This window comes from Panulirus ornatus, chromosome 4 (genome assembly GCF_036320965.1).
Source record: "Panulirus ornatus isolate Po-2019 chromosome 4, ASM3632096v1, whole genome shotgun sequence".
Classification (NCBI taxonomy): domain Eukaryota; kingdom Metazoa; phylum Arthropoda; class Malacostraca; order Decapoda; family Palinuridae; genus Panulirus; species Panulirus ornatus.
This window is the reverse complement of record NC_092227.1, coordinates 4,171,421-4,194,601: the sequence shown is the minus strand read 5'-3', so window position 1 is coordinate 4,194,601 and position 23,181 is coordinate 4,171,421. Positions and strand designations below refer to the sequence as shown.

Below are 23,181 nucleotides of genomic sequence, written 5' to 3'. Positions count from 1 at the left end.
GATGTCTTCAGCGACATCAAAGCACGATCATTTTTCATTACCGAGGAACTGAAGCCTTGAATACAGGAAGTGATCAGGGCTTTTCCCCCAAGCGTAGTAGCCTTTCGCCTCTCCTGAACGCCTCGGATTGTGTGTGTTAAGGTTGCCAGGGATAACGTACGTTAGCGCAACTCTCTACTCTTTATTCGGTCTGTTATTGTACCTCGCGATGTTTCTAGGAGTGTATCTGGGTTTTACCCTCTATCATCTTATGTTTGTCAGGTTTCATCATCATCATCATCACTGCTACTGTTATGAACTTGTTGACGCATCATCATTCCGTTTTCTAATCTCTTTCGTCATCTGCTGAGTCTTGGGTGCCTCCCATTGTCCAAGGCAAGTATGTGTGGTGTCGTTTTTGTAAATCTTGGCTACACTCATGCTCCCTACTAGGGGGAGCACATCTGCTTTGGTGAGAGGACGCCACCTTGCGGGACCTCGCTAAGTCACGGATATTTTGACGAAGTTGATGTTTCTTTGAACAGCGCGTCCGTTACGTTGGTTTAGCAAAGATTCATAGTGATATCTCTGCAATTTCAGGCATGACTACCTGTAACGGTATGTTCTGGAGACTGACTGTTCGATATTTTGTCGAAGGCTTTGCATATGTTCCACCGTCAAACAGTTCAAGGTAACTGAAGGTGTCTGATGCCTGCCAGTTTTTCTTCAGTGATCGAGGGAGCAAAGATCTTTGATTCTTTGTCATGTTAGCCGAGACGGCAAGGATAAATGAATGCCCTGATCAAGGCTATCCCATTAACGCTATCTTAGCCAGACAATTCATCGACCAACCTCTATGGCGCAACCAGGATTCGAACCTACGCGCTCGACCCTGAGCGGCCCGCGAGTGCGTCACGGTATGCAACGCTAACCAACACACACACAACGAAGGTCCACTGTGCCTCAGTCCTTGCGGAAGCCTTATTCATTGTTGTTGTAGAGGCGAGTGTCTTCTAGGTGCCACTGACAACTCAAGAGTGGGCCGTTTGGATATCTGTCTCTTTCTCTACACCTCTAAGCTTTGGAACTCCCTAACCTAATTACAACAGGGTTTTTCAGTTCCGTCCAGAAATCGTTAATACTTCACTTTGTCTCTTTTTTCCCTACTCATTAACCTCTCTACATCACAATTGAGGCCCGTGGCCTTGATGTAGACTTCTGTCCGTGACTAGAACCTCCATCATACAAAAAAAAAAATCTCTCATTCCTGGTTTTGGTGTCACTGTTCACTCCTGGCTTCCTTGAATCTCAGAGACGAGTATCCTGCGCTGAGCAACTGCGGTGTAGCTGTGAGAAGTCACTGAAGGTCTTTTCGTGGCAAGATTCCAATTTACTTCGCACCACAAAGTACATCGTTACTCCTGGTTCGTGGTGGTGGTCCGGTGGGGGATAGCAACAGAGGTGTCATAACACACACGTGTTATGACACTCTCCACGAACGCTGGGGTAGATCCAAGCTCCGACTCCCCACGAACGCTGGGGTAGACTATGATCTACCTTCTTTGGTAGTGATTATTCTACCAGAGTTCTTCAACCCTGACGACGAGAGGGGAGGCTCATAGCGATTCTTTGATGGGCTGATTCCAGGATGTCTGAGGATGAAGAGGGGCGCACACAAGCTCTCTCGACCCTCGATGTCATTTCAGAAGATCGTAATGTGTGCCATTTCTCACGCATTCTTGACATCCATTGTAAAATGGTCTCCTCCTCTCTGTACAATGGCAACCTTGTCGTAACGAAAACACGGACATACAAATATGGACAGACACAGACAGACACACCGAGACGCATCAGCTGACACTAACGGACAGAGGTACAGAATAGAGACAGAAACTTCTCTCTACAAACACAGCGTCCAGGGAACACAAACCGTCTCCTCCTGAGGTCATGACGACAGGACTCCATCAACAACCATCGTCCTGGTAGTTAACCTGCGTGCCAGCATGATGGTTATGACGCCAAATTACCCCAGGTTTACGATTGTGTTCCCTGGCGTCAGGAAATAATTTCCCCTCCCCTCCTCCTCCTCCTCCTCCTCCTCCTCGCTAATTCTCACAGAAACACTAAATAGCTCTCTCTCTCTCTCTCTCTCTCTCTCTCTCTCTCTCTCTCTCTCTCTCTCTCTCTCTCTCTCTCTCTACTGCTGCTGACGACCCCCAGCAAGAAGTTTGCCTCGGCCACTAAACAGGATCACGCGGGAAGATAATTACACGTAATGTTGCGTCCGTTCTGGCCTTCTGAACACAACCAGTTTGACCGACATGCAGGGCGAGTAACCCCCTCCTCCGCCTCCACCCAACCCACCCACCCGCACAGGATGGATGTCCTTCGTAAACTATGGCGTGTTTTTGTTTCCCCTCTGAAATGCGGGAGGATATGATTTCGCTTCATTTTTTTTAATTCTATGTTAGCCGAGACGGCTTGGAGCGACTGGATGCCCTAATCAAGGCCATTTCATTAACGCTAAGTGTGTACATTATTTACTTTATCCCAAGCCAGGTACACATCTCGTCTCACAGCACCTATGTTGGAGGATGAACACCTGGGTTGACTGTGGACCGGTTACCTGGGCCAGGATTCGATCATCAGTTTGCGTATCTCTCTCTCTCTCTCTCTCTCTCTCTCTCTCTCTCTCTCTCTCTCTCTCTCTCTCTCTCTCTCTCTCTCTCTCCATCCTCCTGTTAGAGACTTTTCAATTCGGTGGATAAAAAATGTGACGTGGAATCCAGGCGAGGATGCCCTCCAAGGTGACTAGGAGACGGCCGGAATATCAGCATCGTGACTTGTGCGTCAAGTGATCCTACTCCTTCACCTTCGAGTTCATGTCTCTACCACGACGATACGACCCTGGAGCACGACGGTACGACCCATCAGCGCGAAGGTATGACCTCTGACCACACGACGCTACGACTAGTGGGTACGAGGAGATGACCTTTGATTCAACCTTTAAGAAGGGTCAGGTCAAAAGGACAAGCCATCGTTTCCTCCAAGTCGTACCGTTGTGCCCAAGGACCTTACAGTCGTACAAGACGACTATACAGTCGTATTCAAGTGCCGTCCCGTCGTACTTCAAGATCATTCCGTCGCAATCGAGGTCTTAAAAACGAGCCCCCCCCCCAGACAGCCGCTCAGATCTGCGTCACATCTGCAACGCGTCTCCAACTGCGCATAAATACATGTTCTCAGTTAAGGCGAGCGATGGTTTACCCCCATTAACATTCACGAGCATACCCTCACGCGGGAAAGGCCCCGAAATTCATCGAAAAGTAATCACGGATCAGAAAAATCAAATGCCAACTGGGATAACATAGTTCTTTTATGCTGGTGGGGTGGTGGTTTGGGGGGGGGGGGGGGCTAGCTAGCCTGGATGGTTGGTGGCACAGGAGAGGGACATCATCACACACTTTCCACGACACTGTGGTCACCTAGTGAGACAAGGGATGTCTCTCGGGCAGCTTCTGTCCTTTCGTCTGCCACCTAAAGAGGAAAAAAATGGGTGGAGGGCAGAACGAAGGCTGAGGGAAGAAGGACAGATCATTACGAAGGAAGGGAGAATCCTAATGGCTCGTACTGTCAGACGAGGTCATTCACGATACTTGCAAAGTACCAGTGTGTTGTTATGGCCTTGATATCTTTTTCAACCTAGGCGCAATTTCACGGCTGTCTGCGCTTAATGGGACGCATGGAAAATTAAAAGAAGGGTCTGGGATAGAGGTCTGGGACCACGATGGGATAGAATCATTACAGGGTGAAGGCAACGTTTGCACGGTGATTGCAGACCGCAAATGGTCTTCCCAGGAAATCACCATCCATATACGGGGGCACAGACGAGACGCGTGTGAACATGTAAGTCAGAGCGGCCAGTCCTCATGAGTACATCATATACGTCAAGACATGAGTTCATATGAGTATATATACGTCAGGACATGAGTTCATATGAGTATATATACTTCAGGACATGAGTTCATATGAGTACATATACGTCAGGACATAAGTTCATATAAGTACATATACGTCAGGACATGAGTTCATATGAGTATATATACGTCAGGACATGAGTTCACATGAGTACATATACGTCAGGACATAAGTTCATATAAGTACATATACGTCAGGACATGAGTTCATATGAGTATATATACGTCAGGACACGAGTTCATATGAGTATATATACGTCAGGACATGAGTTCATATGAGCATAGCCTTGCTCCAAGAACTATTCTCCTAGCATCTCTCTACCTTCGCTTCTAAAAGGAAATATATTTTTTTGTATTCAATAACGTAGTAAAAATCTATTACCCAGACCATCCCACGTTTTCTGCACTGTAACATCAGAGGATCGAACCCCATCGCCCATGGTATCGAAGAGCCATCAATAATGACCCCAGGCGACCCCGCTCTCTCGTTAGCCATTCCATGACCATGTCCAAAGGGCAGGATGACCAACAGACAACCTGGTCATAAGTCATTGTCTTTTTTCCTAACAGGCGTTGCTCAACTTTCCCTCCACCCCTCACACTTGCTAAATTACCCTCTCACAGGCGCCATCATATATATGCATGCAGCCTTTCTATGTTCCAGGCGCTATCTAGCTAACGCGGGAAAGTGATCAAGGAGGATATATATATATATATATATATATATATATATATATATATATATATATATATATATATATATATATATATATATATATATTGCATGACGTCACCTGCAAATGTTTACATTACGAGTGACAAATCACCTTCGCCAAGGCTGTATCACAGTCAGCGGACGGGAGACGGGGTACAACAGGCTCACCAAGAAACCTTCTCCCTCGGAAGGACTTCATCATTCCCCTGCTCCTGCGTGGAGTTCAGCCTGAAAAGCTGCTGCAGAAAGCCTCACCGACTAAGGTTGCATGATCAGTATGATGACCTTGCATGACGTCAGCTTGGGGGGTTTTGCATGATAAGTACGACGAATTCTAGGTGATGTCACACTCCTACGAAGGAGAATTTCTCCCGGTCAGGATCCGTGTTTACACACGTTCTTCCAGTCGCTGTCGTCACCGTTTTGCCAACAACACAAATGGTGGATCATCCATAGCTTCAATCCTCAGTAATATTCCAGTATCTTAACTGTTTATGGTTGGTTCTCTCTCTCTCTCTCTCTCTCTCTCTCTCTCTCTCTCTCTCTCTCTCTCTCTCTCTCTCTCTCTCTCTCTCTCTGTGACCTGGGTGACTTCAAGTACTTGGAGTTTCAGTATCTCGTCACAATCTATCGAGTTCCATTTATGCTCAGCCATGATTTCTCTGGTGAGAGCAGGGTTGTGACGTCTGCTCAAGTGGGTTATTTCTGGTCCCCCCATATTTGCAAATGCAAGATGATTCATCTACCGAGTGAGGCACGTACCAATATTGGTATAGGTCATGTTCCTTCTGGGTCCGCAACCTTCAACCTGATGCACAAATGCCGTAAACTATATTGGTTTTGCTGAGAGGGTTACTGTCTTGAGCCAAGGGTGGTATTACAGTAAAAGATTGGGCTTAATTAAGTCTTTATGGCAGAGGGTGAACTCTCTCTTTTCATCATATACTGTAGAATACGTCCATGTACTTCAATAGACTGTAGTCTTATTTTGTTGTTGTTCCTGGGGTTCACTAGGCTTGGAAATAAGCACTAGGCTTGGAAGTAGGCACGAGGCTTGGAAGTAGGCACGAGGCTTGGAAGCAAGGAGACTTTCTGGTTCACACCCAGAGTTTGGCCGATGTCTATGGGAGGGCAACTGGTTGTCAAGGTGATCAGATATCCTTATGGTAATGTCGAGATGTGTATATAAGGCAAAGGCCCCTCAACTCGGACATGACTGTACCCACGTGTGAATGTGGCCACATTCATCAGTCAGATCGCATCTTTGTACATTCCTGCTTCGATTATTCTAAATATACCAGTTTATCGATACACTTGATCGTGCTTCACTAAAAGGACTATCAGTGTCTCAGGAATTAGATCCCGTATACAAATGTCACTGTGGACATACATATATACACACACGCACATATAAAACGCTCGAATAGTAGTATTTCATATATATATATATATATATATATATATATATATATATATATATATATATATATATATATATATATATATATAAGGTATCAATTTTATCGTCCAACCCCTAGGGGTGGACGAACAGCTGGGCTAACTGTAGACCAACTGCCTCAACCAGAATTCGAACCTATGCGCTCGATCTTGTGCGGCCCGAGAATGCGTCATGGTTGGGAACGCAAACCTGTACACCACGGAGGTGAACTGCAGGCCCAACTGCCCCACTAGGATTCGAACCCAGAACAAGCCCTACCCAGGACGGACCTATGCATGAGCTAGGAACTACGCCACGGAGATCCAGATGTATGCGTGTGTGTGTGTGTGTGTGTGTGTGTGTGTGTGTGTGTGTGTGTGTGTGTGTGTGTGCGCGAGCGCGTTTACCACTTCATTTATATCGTTCTTTATCAATTTCTCTCAGCCCTCACTGCAGGGCACTCGCACGTGTCCCCTCGCCTGGGCTAAAGCTTACCATCCCACGCTTACAAAAGCTGAAAAATGCCACGGTAACTCGGCAGCGCCGGCGGCGGGACACGCATGCACACCCCTCCATCAGCACCACGACGCCTGGCAAATACCGTCATGAACATCGCTGCGCATGTCAGCCTCCGATCCACTAATGGCGGTTACCCTGACAGTCCTCCTTCTCCAGCCTTGCTATTCGAGCCGAGAAAGACTCGTGACTCTATTTTCATGATGAGGGAGAGTCGTCTTCTGATACACAATGATACCTGACCTTAGGTACGATGGTTCGTGGTACGTTCGGTTAAGGTCTCACTGCTTCGCTCCCGTAGTTCATCGTCTGGATCCCTGGAAATGAAACCGCCTCTCGTCGGGCTTTCAATTCCACGGGGTTCCATGGGACGTACACACGTATATAGATGTATGACAGACATAAAAATATACATCAATTTGTGGGTGTGTGAATGTTATCCTCGCTCCGCTCTCCTTAACACATGCCTTAATAATCCTCTGACTATCGAGTGCACAGCCAGACATGCGATTCCTAGAAATACCGAGTAAAAAAGGTAGAGTTCACTCACTTCCCGGGACACTGGCGCCGATACTCGAAGCTGCTACGACAACTCCATTGGTTGGACGACAGGTACATAGCTAGCCAGTTAGTCTGACGCCCTTGGTGGCTTTCATGATGACGGCAAACGAGAGTCTCACTACTTGAGGCTTCTCTGTGTCTCTCACTGACAGCATCTGACGGCCGCCACAACGAGAGGCGGGATGTGTGGGAAGGACCGGGACAAAAGGGGGTGTGACAAGTCCCATATCCGTTGTCGGTTCATTCTTTCAGGGCTGGATGGTGGCGCCAACAAGGGCACTGTGATGATCCATCGAGACGCTGGCTTTTTTTCCCCCCTCTTATTATTAGGCTACAGCGAGGCTTCCCTTTATCACATCGGTGTCTCCACCGTGTCTGTTGAACCATCCTTTCAGACGGGTGTGTATGCACGTACCTCAGGTGAGAGAGTGGGGCTCGCGTTGGTCAGTCGTTTCTGCCGCACACACACACACACACATACACACACACACACACACACACACGCACACACACAGAGAGGCTATTTGGGAAGGGGCTGCGAGTCGAAGAGCTGGAGATGCGGGAGGAGAGCCTGTAGGCTTAGATGGGTTCCGAGGGGAGAATTTGCTACCGCCAGCGCTACATCCCCAGCGTGAAGGGGAGCAACTACTGCAGCAGGTCTCTCTCTCTCTCTCTCTCTCTCTCTCTCTCTCTCTCTCTCTCTCTCTCTCTCTCTCTCTCTCTCTCTCTCTCTCTCTCTCGGCTCACCCGAACATGCGAAGGCGAACTTCCCCATAATAGGGCTGTCCCCCCACACCTCTTTGTTTGTTTTGTGTCCCCCCCGCCCCTCCTCACGCCCCTGGTGCGGATGAAGATACCACAAGCTTCTGCCAGGGAGGAGAGGATCCCGAGTTTTTCATCAGGCACCACCTATCTGTCACCGCTGGGACGACGACGACGACCTGGGCGAAATCTCGATCACCAACATGAGGAGAGCATAGCGACCAGATACGATGGTCTGCGAGGACATGCAAGACATGACAACTACCACACTATGGCGAGAGTTGCCTCATCCTTCCCTACAGCAACCAAAAAAATAAGAGAAAAACGAACATTCTTTGAAAGTGGACATCATTATTTTGCTGTACACACACACTATCCAGCGTATAAACGAAGGAGGACATCTTGAAAAGTTTCCCGATAAGAATTTAGTTCGATGACGGACGAATATGGCTCGAGTCGCTTTGCATTGGTTTAGCAGATTTTCTTTCAAAATCTCTTCCTTCCCCTCATGTCTTCTGGGGTTATCTTCCACGATTGGTATTAATGGCTTCGAACTGGGCATTGTGCGCTACGAAGCTGTTTCGGGGACTGATGTGTTGGGAACCCGGCAAGACATTTTTAATGTTAACAGTTCAAGAAGTGGAAGTGATCATTTCACACTCGGCTGGGTTGAGGGAGAAAGACCCAACCATGCTCCTCCCTCACTCCCTCCTCTTCCCTCCTCACAGACGTGATTCTGTGCTGGCTGGCGGACACGCCTCAGTTCCACACACCAGGTACCAGCTACCGTAAGGTGAACTTGTAGGACAAGGCGTCCTCCTGCCTCGTGGTAGCCAAGTATAAAAGAAGAGATACGAGAAGTTGCTTTTTTTTCGTCCTCTTGACACACATGGAGGAAAATATGTGATTACAGTGCCTCTCACTGAACGAGAGTGGAGATATTTCTGAAATTCAGTCTCTCCAAAGCCTTATCGTTATCAAAACTTTGAACAGATATCATATTCAAAAATTTTCCTTGCTCCTCCGTGCCAGTAATTGTCATATTGTCGAAGAAAACCTCTCTGGTTCTCCTCTCAATCCCCCCATGGATGACTGACAGTCCCCACCCCCTTAACCCCATGGCCGTAATGCATCTCTGTAACTAGTCCTCAACCTCTCCCTGTAACCTCTTATTTCTGTAGGCAGGAATCTCTTTTCTCTTTCGACACAAGTGAAGCGATATGGACAAGATGGCTTCCCTTATCATAGGTAGTGTACTTACGAAACTGCGTCCTGGCTTTCTATTTTGTTTCTGCTTAGAATCTGAAACGCTTCTCCCCACGAAACACTAACTGATAGATCATATCTCACACAAGGGTGACCGTTCTGATCCTTCCAATCATTATCCTATTCCTTCAACTCCTTACCATTCTTGATGTCTTTGAACCACTCCCCCATATAGCACCTTTAATTTCACAGTCTTCTCTCTGATTATCTATCCATCATCTGCTTCTGGGAAGACGAGATCCAACGGCGATTCTTTTGTAGCCACCTGTCTCGTCATCTTCCCTGAGAAACTTTAGGGAATCCTAACCCATTTGTTCAACTTAATCTATCCTAACCTAATTTCTTCTACTTTCTCCTTCTAAAATCCCCGTCACAACTTTCCAATCTCCTCTGACAGCTTTATGATACTACCACCTAACCTAATAAACGTACTTTGTATCACCGTAACATCCACTCTGTGGAAACCTTACATTACGCAAATAGATAAGCCTGCCTCTAAAAATCTTGGAGATTGTGTTCAGTTGCTAAGGATCTTTCTCTCCTGAATTGTTGCTCCAGCTATCCAGAGGACTGAATCCACCTTGTAATGGAGTACTTCTCTCACGTCTGGGGAGGTTCTAGTCCTACATACTGGCCTGACAGTCTACAACAGTCCAGCTCTCATCAACTCTCCCTTGCAGACCTTAATATAACGCCTATGTTTGTTCTCATTGCCTCTATTTTTAGGGTATTACTCCGGTCTCCGTTCCCGTGAGAACTGGCTGCTTGGTGTGCCTCGGCCATCAGCCAGCCACACCAAATAGTGACCAGCAAGCCACTCCCCTCACATGACTGCTGTGTGGCCGCTGGCACATCAAGAGTGGGCCGATCTGACGTCTGTTTCTTTCGCCACATGGGAGAGCAATAATGGACCGCTTAAACTCACGTGTTTCACCAACACGTCTTGACTACGACCTGTTCCTTTGTCCAAGGTGTGTTGCCCACCTCATCCAAAAACTCTCTCTAGTTAACTTTATATACATATAGGTGTTACCGGGCTCCGCCTGCTCGAAGTTACACCGCAAGTGAAAATCTACCTTTAGCGAGTCTCGCTCCAAGGAAGTCCATCATTCCCCTTCCTCCTGAATGAAGCCTCATCGCTGGGAATACAGTCTCGTTAAAGAACTTCCCACCACAAAGGAGTCCACATTTCCCTGCTACTGCAAGTAGCGCACACTTGGAGGAGCAGAGGCTCCTTGAAAAGGGGTCCTGGAGTAATTCCAAAGACCTTTCAAGAGAATGGATCCCGAGGCAGTTGTAAATAGATATGTACATACTCGTGGGGCCCCATAGCTTGAACTGTGTGTGTGTGTGTGTGTGTGTGTGTGAATCTAATTGCCTATTTGAACCTAAAGGAAGTGTGCAAATATACACTTACTCCCTCCCACCCCTTAAATACATACCCTTATCCACCATTTTTATGAAATTCGAATTTCAGCACAGATCTACGTTCTGTGCGAGCGTAATTGCTTGTTTGTTTGTCCTTCTTTATTTACCTGTCTTTAAATTACAGAAAGGGGGAAGAGCTCTCTCTCTCTCTCTCTCTCTCTCTCTCTCTCTCTCTCTCTCTCTCTCTCTCTCTCTCTCTCTCTCTCCTCTGTGTGTGTGTGTGTGTGTGTATGCTTACAAAAATACCATGTTTTATTGGAATTCATCTCCGTTTATGAAATCCTGCACTGACAGACCTGCCCTTATCTCTTATCTATGTGGTGTGATCCCACCTCCATCATGACACCACATACCTGTGTCATGACACTACCCACCTGTACTGTGACACCACCCACTTGTGTCATGACACCGACAGAACCAACCCCCACCCCAACCCCTCTCCTATCCCCACCCCAAAGACCTCACACCCAAAGACCTCACGATAAGAGAACCGTATCATGAACTACTTAAATAAAACACAGAAGAACAACACCATCTCACACCAGTAAGTTCAGGACGTACATCGAACCCGAACAGCTTCAGATCGGACAAGACAAAGAAAGCCCCAACCTTGATTCGACCTTTTACAATCTGGGAAACCTACTGTATCCTGGGGAAAAACAACAACACGAACACATCGGGAGAAGGAAAAGGATCCGACACTGTTGTAATATTTACACCCCTACACCTTCCTGTGTCGGAGGGGGTCGTCTCATAGACGGTGTCTGGCTGGCTGTGCAAGAGGTCCCTCCTTCCTCCCTCCCTCCCTCGTTTATTATGAGGAAATTGTCGCTCGTCTGCCGCTCGACAAGCTACACCGGCAGCAGCCGTGCCATTCAAACACGCCTCCTCCTCTCCTCTCTCCTTCCCTCTACTCTCTCTCTCTCTCTCTCTCTCTCTCTCTCTCTCTCTCTCTCTCTCTCTCTCTCTCTCTCTCTCTCTCTCTCTCTCTCTCTCTAAAGCCTATAAGTCGCAAGGGTTAAAAAAAAAAAAAAAAACTTCAGAGTCCACGCCTTTTGGAACTACTACCGACCAACTCAATGTCAGACTTCTCAAAATGACGCCAGGATACAAAAGGCGTGGTGGGTCTGTCTGACCCTTCTAAATAACGGCAGGCAAAAGACGGCACGAGTTTGTCCCCTCCTCTGAATAATGTCAGCACAAGACAGCATAGGCCTGCCCTCTGAAATGATACCAGCGCGCGACACCATGGCTCCATCGCTGAATAATTCCAGCACACGACAGCATGGCTTAGCACGAAGTAGCATTAGTCTGACCCCTATACAATGCCGGGATACAAAAGCATTGGTTGTGTCCCGGAAGTACTGGAAAAGAGGTAATATAAGTACCCTCCTCTGGTTCTCAACTCGGCATTCATAAAGTTAATAAAAAGAAAAAACCTACTTCGTAAAAGTGAATGTGTTATGTTGCTGATATTGTGCGGGCCTTTCTGTGTCTCCCTGTGTTGCCTTAAACTCCTGTGTCTGAACTCCTTCCTTTCAGATCCATCCTTGAACTGTGCATTAATCAGTTATCAAAGATCTTGCTTCACTCTTAGATATACAGATATTCATCATAGGGAATTCATAGTCACACCAAGCAACCTTCATCAGGTTAAAGAATCAAAAGATTTACCATTTCTTCAACCAATCATCGATTCCATAACGAAAACTTCCTTTCATTCACATCAACTTCCAGTCAGGCACTTCGTCAGGTCTTAGCGACAGCTGCTTTGTACGCAGACAGAAGCGACGGGAGACATTTCTGGAGGACGTGGTGGGTTGAGCATCCCTGTGAGAGGGGAACAAGAACTTCCACGGCCGCATCTCTGTCGGGGAGAAGGAGGAGGAGGAGGAGGAAGGTGATACCCAGGCCACAGAACTTCCTCCCTGCACCTTCTACATCATCTGTCTCCGAGGCTCGATCCTGGGACGCTGTGATTGACAGCGGTTAGTCTAATCCTTGTTTTGTGTCTACATAAAGGAATTATTTTTCTTCAGAGAGACTGTATCTCTGGTCCATTAATGATAGAATATTCAAGGGAGAGAGAGAGAGAGACATTCATTTCCCCCTCAGGGAGAAAGTCTTCATTAAGGAGGAGAGACTGTTGGTAAAAAGGCATAATATCTATACCAACATTCTTGCACAGAATAAAAACACCTTCTCAACATATATATATATATATATATATATATATATATATATATATATATACACCCCAGTTGGTAGGCAATGGGAAGGCCTGACCTTAGGGACTATGACCCGGATGTGACGTGGGACAATTAAGGGGTCAGACACCGAGTAACACGAGAACCACTCACTCCACCTCGATGCCAGACTCGTGCTGGCAGACAGGCGCTATGCAGCACGGGCGATGGGGTCTCTCACTCACTGGCTCACGTGAAGTGACCTCGTCCTGTCACTAACCAGGACTAACTGGTGCTGAACGGGACTCGCTGACAGTGACCTGGATTAACTGACAGTGACCTGGATCAACTGACAGTGACCTGGATTAACCTCTACTAAATAATAACTATCATTACAAGATGCTAATAGCACTACTTAGCTGTAACTCATGTCTTTTCCAGTGCAAGGTAGTCAAGCCTATTGCACTGTAGCCTCATGCAACAGTAATTTGCCCTACAGAGCACTAGTTATACATGATCGTGTATCATTACATCTTAATGGCACTCATTAATGCTAGCTTCGTACCAATTAATTCAAACCGATATCAAACGATACTAATTAACAGCAAATATCAAGCGCTGGTTAGAAGAACTGACCATATATATATATATATATATATATATATATATATATATATATATATATATATATATATATATATATATATATATATAATTTTTTTTAGTGGTACTCTCTATCTGACTGACACACTAACTAGTTCTAACAGCCACCTAGAACTAGGAGTGTTCTGTTACTAACTGGAAGCAAGTACCACATTGTAGTGAAAAGGTAGCTAACTGGCACAAGGTATTACAGTCTGTATATATACAACAGTTTGACAGAACTAGTAGGACAGTCGTAACTGCCATTGTTTGGCAGAATCATGTATTTCTGAAAGGCCGTGAGACATGAGGAGTCAGGATTCTCGTCTTGAATTCATGAAGTCCAGGGTTCGAGCCGCAGGAGAAAGTCGTGTTTTTAAGGCTAGCACATACGTACGCCCGTCTGGCCCTATATGTGAGTGTGTGTGACTGGGCGCTCGCCGGGTTGCCATGGAAGGCTTGGTGCGCTGGTTCCGCGTCTCAAGGACTTATGAATATTATCCTTGTAAGGTCTGTTAACGAGTGTAAGTAACGGGGATTATCGCCCGTGCCTGGACGCATCAATAGCTTTATTTTCATTCCTCGTTGTCGAGAGATTAAGACTTTTTTACTGATCTTAAGAAAAAATCAGATTATCTATAAAAAAAAATCTTATTTCAAGTATTTTTTCTTGAATATTCCAATACCCTCAGAGGTACTGAATATTCAAAGACCTCAAAGGTACCGAATACCATCAAATATACTGTGGGAGTTGAGGATCTTCAAGACATATATTACGTATCCCTAATGAACCTCACTTAAAACCTCACTTATAACATAAGTTACGTCAGCAAGCACCCTCCTACTGGAACGCACATGTCAGTGGTTCCCATACTTTTTTAAGTCATTACCACTTTTTCATATACCTTCCTTCATAATAGTCCCCTCCCCTCTTACCCCAAAATAATGTTAGCAGTAGATACAATATTATATATATATATTCCCGAAATTTTGTCACAAACGTCGAGAAGGCGCGAGAAGATATCCTCACGGAAACAAGTTGATGCCAATGGTAAGATGTGGCGGAAACCCTGGGTCACATAAGGCTGTGAAACGAGCTACCATCAATGACCGTAACACTGTGTGGAGGGAGGGATTCAGCTTCAAACGCGTTAGTGCTGCCGTTTGAATCTTCCTGTAGATTCAGAAGCTCCGTCTGAGCAGCGTCATTGTCATCAGATACAGATGTCACTGGAGCATTGAATGGCTCTCTTAGTAGACGAGATGTTTGGCTCAGAGTACCTCTGATACATTCCCTCTTCCAATGACTCCAGACGCTCAGCAATCAAGACAATCAAACTCTGTGTAGCAATGTTGCATTGTTCTGTAACTTCTGACACGAGTTTAAGCAATGCGAAGTTACCCAGGCCAATTTTGCGCCTCCAGTTTTCCATCTTGCGGATGAAGGCTTCGATTTTTTCAGCCAAAAAGTCGAGTATCAAGTTTACTTTATAACTCCAGGTTTAGAGTGTTCAGTTGTCCAACTATGTCCACAAGGTAGGGTAGCCGTATTTCCCAGCCATCCCCAGATCATGCTAAGAGCACAGCCAACTGTTCTCGATCCCAAGAAAGAGCTTGATCTCTTCTCTGGGCACAAATATGCGCCAGACAACAATGCCTTGAGACACCCAGCGAACTGCGCTGCAGAGGAGGAGGAGGGTTCATGAGGCGTCTCCATACCCAGACATGGCCTCCCCCAGACTGGGAACCACTGATAGAGAGATGCTTAGGCTTGACGTATACAATAGCCACGAGATCAGAACATAGGAGGCAGCATCAGTATCAAGGTGCATGTGATAAAAGTATCATTATAGAGATACTTTTGCAAGATTTAATCAATCACAATTGAACTAAGGAGGGGAAGGGCTTTAAAACACGCTCCGTAACGGGGAGCAGACGAGGGAGGGATGTTACTCTGAATTCGAAATCATACTGAAGTTACACATGGTCTCCAGGAAACCAAGGCAGGTTCCAAGTTTAAACTTTTGCCTCGTACTTTACAGTCGCGAGGAACGTTCTATTATGCATAGAGCAAGGGCTCGGAGAGTAAGCGACCAGCGTCTTTCTTCGGGGCTTCGACTTCGGAGTCACAGAAGAAAAACTGATCATACTAAAGCACAGGACTCTGAGGGGGTGTAGTCTCAGATGGTACATGTTTGATAGTATCTCTCTCTCTCTCTCTCTCTCTCTCTCTCTCTCTCTCTCTCTCTCTCTCTCTCTCTCTCTCTCTCTCTCTCTCTCCACTTACCAGCTTATCCAGCGCGTGATAAACATGCTAGTCTATTACAATACCCAACTCCCTCTTTCTGAAAGAGAAATTCACATTCCCCTCCAGAAGTAGTACGATTTATGTTACCATAATGAAGAAAACGAAGCCAACTTTTTTCTCATCCTTCTCTTTGCTAGATGAAGTCTCGAGGTGACTAGGCGTACACAATGGATCTCTCTCTCTCTCTCTCTCTCTCTCTCTCTCTCTCCTTCTTGACGCTATGTCGAGTCACTAGATAACACGGGGGGAAAAAAAAAGAATGGGAGACAAAGGGCTATCGATTCACTCTTTTCTAAAGAAGGGAAACCTTAAAGTGAAAGCAATGGCACAATACGCACGAGCGCGCACAAACACACAAAGAAACAAACACAAAGATGGATACGACACACACACACACACACACACACACACACACACACACACACACACGCACACACACATCCACGCACGCACGCTTGTAAACAAAGATATAAAGAAGTAACCTCACAGTATAAAAGTGGGGAATGAATGGACAAAAATTGATTGAGGACATAGTTAATGCGGACAACATACATAAATTCAAGAGGCTATATGAATGTAGAGGGTGTTCAAGAGATGGGGCCCACCGGGTGTAAAACTCCCTCCCCGTACAGTACAAAGAGGTAATTACACAAAAGCCATTACGCTCAAATTCACCTGGATTCCATTCGAGCTTTTGAACAAAAGCTACTGCATTAACCTCGTCACCGCCACCTCCCCTACCACCTGAGATCCCTCGTCCCCAGGTTGCAGTTCGGCTCTATACCCACATGAAACCAGCACTACATAGGAAGTCCACCCCAACCATTGTGAAAGTCATCAATAATCCGTAGATCGTCGAGTTACCTATTGATTTTTTCCCCAATTGCGGCTAATTTATTGTGGGCCCATCCATCCTGTGGGCGGTGGCGCAAAAAGAGGATACAGAGAGCACAAAACGTCCAGGCACTAGCGAGCCCCAGTGACTGAAGTTACTGCTGTGTGTATTTATGTCTCAAACTGCGACAACGCTCGTATTTATACAAGTTTGATGAAACTCAAACCAGAGCCAGATCCAAAGCAACAGAGCTGGGACACCTGCGACAGAAGGCCTCAATAACTTACATTACGTGGCAGGTATCAAGCTGCAGGAATCTAGATGGAAAAGGGACTTTGAGGTCGACAATGTGCCATAACCAGGGAAAAGGGACTTTGAGGTCGACAATGTGCCATAACCAGGGAAAAGGGATTTTGAGGTCGACAATGTGCCATAACCAGGGAAAAGGGACTTTGAGGTCGACAATGTGCCTTAACCAGGGAAAAGGGGCTTTGAGGTCGACAATGTGCCTTAACCTGGGAAAAGGGACTTTGAGGTCGACAATGTGCCTTAACCAGGGAAAAGGGACTTTGAGGTCGACAATGTGCCATAACCAGGAAAAAGGGACTTTGGGGTCGACAATGTGCCTTAACCTGGGAAAAGGGACTTTGAGGTCGACAATGTGCCTTAACCAGGGAAAAGGGACTTTGGGATCGACAATGTGCCTTAACCTGGGAAAAGGGACTTTGGGATCGACAATATGCCTTAACCTGTCACCAGAGTTCAACCACAGTAGAACCGTAATGGAGACACACTGTCTGCTGACAAATGTTAGAACTGTATTCTAAATAAATGGGTAAGGAAATGGTCAACAATCTACGCCAAGACATAAATCTACCCTGAACTGAAAAATTGATATTGAAGTTTGGCCACATTTCTTGAAAAGGAATAGTAAACTAGAGGAGCGGAACACTAGATGGTACCAGGGTTTAGAAAGCCAAGTTACAGCGAGAGGTTAAATGGTTATGGATTTATCCACAGTGGTGGAGAGAAGAATAATACATGACTTGATCACTACCTTCTAGTTTCTGAATCAGTTCGGTGATGGCGACAGCGAGTGGTCCTTCGAACGAGGCAAAGGAAAGAGCAACCGGAGGACTAAGCGTGAAACTAAAGAAAAAAAGAAAAGATATGTAGATGTAACTATGAGAAATGGATGAACAGAATAAAGGTACGTGATGAGAGAGAGTAAATACTGACACAGTCTTACAAAAGTTATTTTCCTTGATTGTCGAACTCTCTTCCGGCACCTCACGAATAGATAATCAATTACTCACACACACACACACACACACACACACACACACACACACACACACACACACACCAAGCAGTCTATCACCATTTATCAAATATTCACGAGTGAAGAACTGAGAGCCATCGTCTCCCGCGACTCAGCCATTACTCAACTGTTGTGGTAAATCATGATTAATTACCCATTCAGCAGCGGCGTGGCGGATATAATGATTAATTCAACCCGTCCCCGTGGCGGTAGTGCCAACCCTTCCCAGCTTGCAATATATATCAGTCCGACTAATGCACTCACAGGGGACGCTAGACTTGAGGCTTTGTCATTCTGATGCATAGGAAACACTCCGTTTGTTGAGTTTGTCATTCTGGCGCATAGGAAATCGTCCCGTTTGTTTGAGTATGTAATACATCTTGTGTTAAAGTCTGTCATTCAGGATATACTTGTGTGTGCTGACTGGAAGGGCTGAAACAGGCAGGGAAATGTGTGTATTCAAATATACACAACTGAATAAAGGCAACCGTATTGACGAGACGAATTAATAATGGCAGCAATAGTCTTCTTGAGACTCGCCTATACAGTATTTGAATCTTCAGCAATAGTCTCCTAATCCTCCCCAAACCCATCAACCCTGTGACAGAAAAAAAAAAAATATGCGAATCAGTATCTCTACCAATCACCACCAACAGTTCCCAGTAACAAATTACACTGAAAAACGCCAGACATATCACATTTCTCATCACCACAAAGCAAGGCAAGACAAAATATTTACAACTTGACTCATTACACCCTTGTTTTCATTACACCATTGTTTACAAACAATCCCAATCGTTACAACACCACGCATCACCACCTACCTATCTCCCCCCCCCCCCACCTCGCACCACCAATCACCACCACATTAATCACCACAAACACTTGGTGGCCATCACCACAAACACTTGGTGGCCATCACCACAAACATTAGTCATTGACAGAACCAAGCCAAACAACATTCATTAACCAAAGCTCCAACACGGGCGCGCCACTTGCCACATACTCATACATGATAACGTCTGGGATGATAACTCCACGTCATAACACTAAGTTATCCACACACGATAACGTCTGGGATGATAACTCCACGTCATAACACTAAGTTATCCACACACGATAACGTCTGGGATGATAACTCCACGTCATAACACTAAGTTATCCACACATGATAACGTCTGGGATGATAACTCCACGTCATAACACTAAGTTATCCACACACGATAACGTCTGGGATGATAACTCCACGTCATAACACTAAGTTATCCACACATGATAACGTCTGGGATGATAACTCCACGTCATAACACTAAGTTATCCACACATGATAACGTCTGGGATGATAACTCCACGTCATAACACTAAGTTATCTACACATGATAACGTCTGGGATGATAACTCCACGTCATAACACTAAGTTATCCACACATGATAACGTCTGGGATGATAACTCCACGTCATAACACCAAGTTATCCATACATGATAACGTCTGGGATGATAACGACGTCACAACACTCAGTTATCCACACATGTCTGGGATGATAACTCCACGTCATAACACGAAGTTATCCATACATGATAACGTATGGGATGATAACTCCACGTCATAACACTAAGTTATCCATACATGATAACGTATGGGATGATAACGACGTCACAACACTCAGTTATCCACACATGTCTGGGATGATAACTCCACGTCATAACACTAAGTTATCTACACATGATAACGTCTGGGATGATAACTCCACGTCATAACACTAAGTTATCCACAAAGTCATCCTTTAACCAACTACCTCGACAGCCCCCCCTCGATGTAAGAACCCTACCCTCCTCCTCAAAGACCACCCTTCCCCCGTGGCTCTCACCTTCGAGGTCCTCACCAGGGAGTTTCCGATCAACTCGACAGCAACCTAAATCATTTATACACCCTGGGATGCGGAGACGCCTCGCCCCGATGGCTTGCCAATTTCTACAAGTCTGCCTCGTCAGGTGAGACGCCTCCAGGGGCCGATCTGCACACCTCCCAGTCATCATCACTGACGTATAACTTCCGCTTGGTCACCAGTATGGATCCCTCGTATTCCCTCAACCGTTTTAGATGCCTCCCTGCTGGATGGGCCTGCCACAAACGTTTACAATAACGACTCCACAGTTGGTACCAACGTTGACAACAGCTCTCCCGACGAACCACCGTGACCTCTTGCAACGTGTATGTCATCATTACTATACTATATGACGTTTGGTCCTGATAGGAGGACGTGGCTAGCTTCCTCGGTGCTGCAAGAAACCTGTCAAAAATAAGAGGGAACACCTGGGGTAGGGAATACATATATATACTAAATAAAAAGTCTTAAAGACTAAGACTGTTGAGTGAAACATAATCTAAAGGAATCAATTTTTTGCCAAGGAATCGGAGGCATGTGTGAGACGAGGAGATTGGGTCTGGGTGGGAGTGTTGAATGGCAAGGGCCGGCCGGATGAGGTCCAGTGTTAATATAAATCATGCCAGGACCCTTGATACGCCCCTGGACCGACGATTGTCAAATTAGGTGTAATGCGTATGATTGCGAGTGATGATACGGCATAATGTGGGAGTAAAGACGGATGATGGAGGATGCATAATGGATGTAATAACTGAGGGATGTCATCCATTATTTTTCCCCTACTTGAATGAATCAGAGCGCTCTCTCTCTCTCTTCTCTCTCTCTCTCTCTCTCTCTCTCTCTCTCTCTCTCTCTCTCTCTCTCTCTCTCTCTCTCTCTCTCTGAGAAGTGACTTCCTGTTGCGTAATGATGATAAAATACAAACGTTTCGTTTTTTTTTTTTTTCATGTCTGGCTGACGCCGAGGATTACCACCAGTCTGGTTGACCTGGCTTACGTTGTGGATAGTAATTTTGACTAACACTGGACACAATACATCTGGCTGACGCCAAGGATGATACCTCCGTATAACGAAAGTTGACAACTCGCGCCTCCAGGGCTAATTAGAAGGACTCGAAAACGTCGATACTGAACATTTCTTTACAGTAGCACCAGCATTACCGACGAGAGGAAATGGATTATAATTTACTAGGTCACATCACAGAGTTAAATCTGGACTGCACAAGACACACTTTTTTTCACCAACGACTTTACTGATGTGTGGAATAAGGCCTTGATCATCACTTGTTACTCTCCGATACTGAATGATTCATCTAATTACAGTCATCATAACGTAGTGGTATATCATGCTATATTCTCAGTCACTGATCTCTCCCTGGCCAGGTTGCGGTAACATACCAACACTGATGAACCCATGTCATCTGCTTTGAGAGAGTAAATGAGAATGATTGAATCATTCTATCAATATCAAGAATGATAGTTGTATGGTAAATCGAGAGGCTGGAGTGCGGGTTCATCCTTAGTATTGCCTTTATAACAAAAAGTGAAGGGATGTATGTCGTCGTCGCTGGGATGCATGACATACTCTTGTTCATCCTACCTTTTTGACTTTCCTATTAAAATTTCCCTCAGGCTCATTAATCCTGCAAGGTATTTTTTTTTCCTACCTGCTTTGGTCAACCTGTAGGTTGATGAGAGCAGAGGAGGTCACAGGTCATGTCATAGGGTTGATGAGAGCAGAACAGGCCATACGTCATGTCGTAGGCTGGCGAGGTCACAGGTCATGTCACAGGTTCATGAGAGCAAAGTAGGTCATGCTGTAGGTTGACGAGAGCCAAGCAGATTATAGGTCATGTATTAAGTTAGTGATAGCAGACAACGAGGAGGACAACTTCTGGTGCCAGTATACGTGATACCAGAGACACAGGCGAACGTGTCACAGTGGAGGGAAGGCTGTACACAAGCTGTCAGAATGGAGGGAAGGCTAGAAAAAAAAGCTGTTAGTGTATGAGGGGAACATTATACACTATTATACACATTGTACACTATGATCTACGGAGTTGGATGATGTGTGATGCGAAATTTGCCGTTCTGAACATCCCTTTGGTGCTGCTGCGTTACGAGGGCTCGGGCAGCAACTGCCGAAACTCTCTCTCTCTCTCTCTCTCTCTCTCTCTCTCTCTCTCTCTCTCTCTCTCTCTCTCTCTCAAGTATAGTCAATACTTTCCAAACTGCCGTACGTCTTACTCCGCCAAGTATGTGTGATTAATATTGAAAGTGCAAAGTGTTCATCATTCATGGCGTCTAGGATCACATGTCATTGTTCTTGGCGAGGGGTGAGGTGTGGTGCATATGCAGCGGAGCGTGAGCTGACGATGGTGAGGGAGACACGAGTGCAGGGATTCGAAGAAGGGGAAGTGTAATTCTAGTAATCATCTCCCCTCCCCTATAATCCGACCCCTGACACTTACTCCCCACCCTTCTTCTCCCCCCCATCTCTAAAGGTAACTATGACCCTTTCCCCACCACTCAACCCCCTGATACTTACTCCCCCACACCATTCCACCATCTTAGGAGGTAACTATGACGCCTCCTCCACCACCTCCACACAACACTAGCCTACCGAGGGGCTAGGCCTGCCTGTGGCCTTGGCGCCCACACAGCTGCGGCGCTAGCTTAGTTCGCTCTGTTAGCTTTTAGCTTGGCTCCGATGGTGAAGGGAAGGAATAAGAAATGCTAAAGAGAATGAACCAGTTATGTGAAACAGTGAAATAAGACGTCTTCTCTTTGCCTACCTTTGCCAAATGTCTCATGTCAAACATCAAAAGCCATAAAAACAATCCCCTATAAATATATTTCAACACCACGATTTAAAAAAAAAAAAAATATCCCAAAATCCTTGACTAATATTATGAATACTGACGCACATCATTCCCCCCACACAACACCACTAAATATCTTATAGATTACCAATATCATTACAGTCATTATCACTGTAATTGCTATCATCATTGAACTAGTTATCTGTACCATCATTATTACGAAAGACTGATACGCCTTTGTTTCGCTTCTTCGTAACAGACCCAGAGGGATGTCGAGAGCGACAGATGTTGATAATTACAACCTAACCTAATCATAAATCACTCTGGAACTGAACGAGGTTGTAAAACTCCACGTGTTGCCTGCCATCACCCACCGCAGAAATGCACTTCGACGTCAGCTCACAACAGCGGCAGATGTACCGTGGTATCGGCACCACCCACTTCCAAGATCCTAATCGGTATAGTTTTGTTTTTGGCGGGAGTCTGCATCAGCGTCTCCCGGACGTTGGCCCCCAAATGAGAAAAGAAAGTGGACAGGA

At 45.8% G+C, this 23,181-nt stretch overlaps 1 long non-coding RNA gene and 1 pseudogene across 1 annotated transcript in view; both read right to left on the bottom strand.

Moving 5' to 3' along the window:
- The window catches only part of LOC139764434 (uncharacterized), a 452,132-nt gene that overhangs the window by 288,604 nt on the left and 140,347 nt on the right, over positions 1 to 23,181 (bottom strand). The window lies entirely within an intron of this gene.
- LOC139746335 (protein FAM200C-like) lies at positions 5,639 to 15,783 on the bottom strand (annotated as a pseudogene).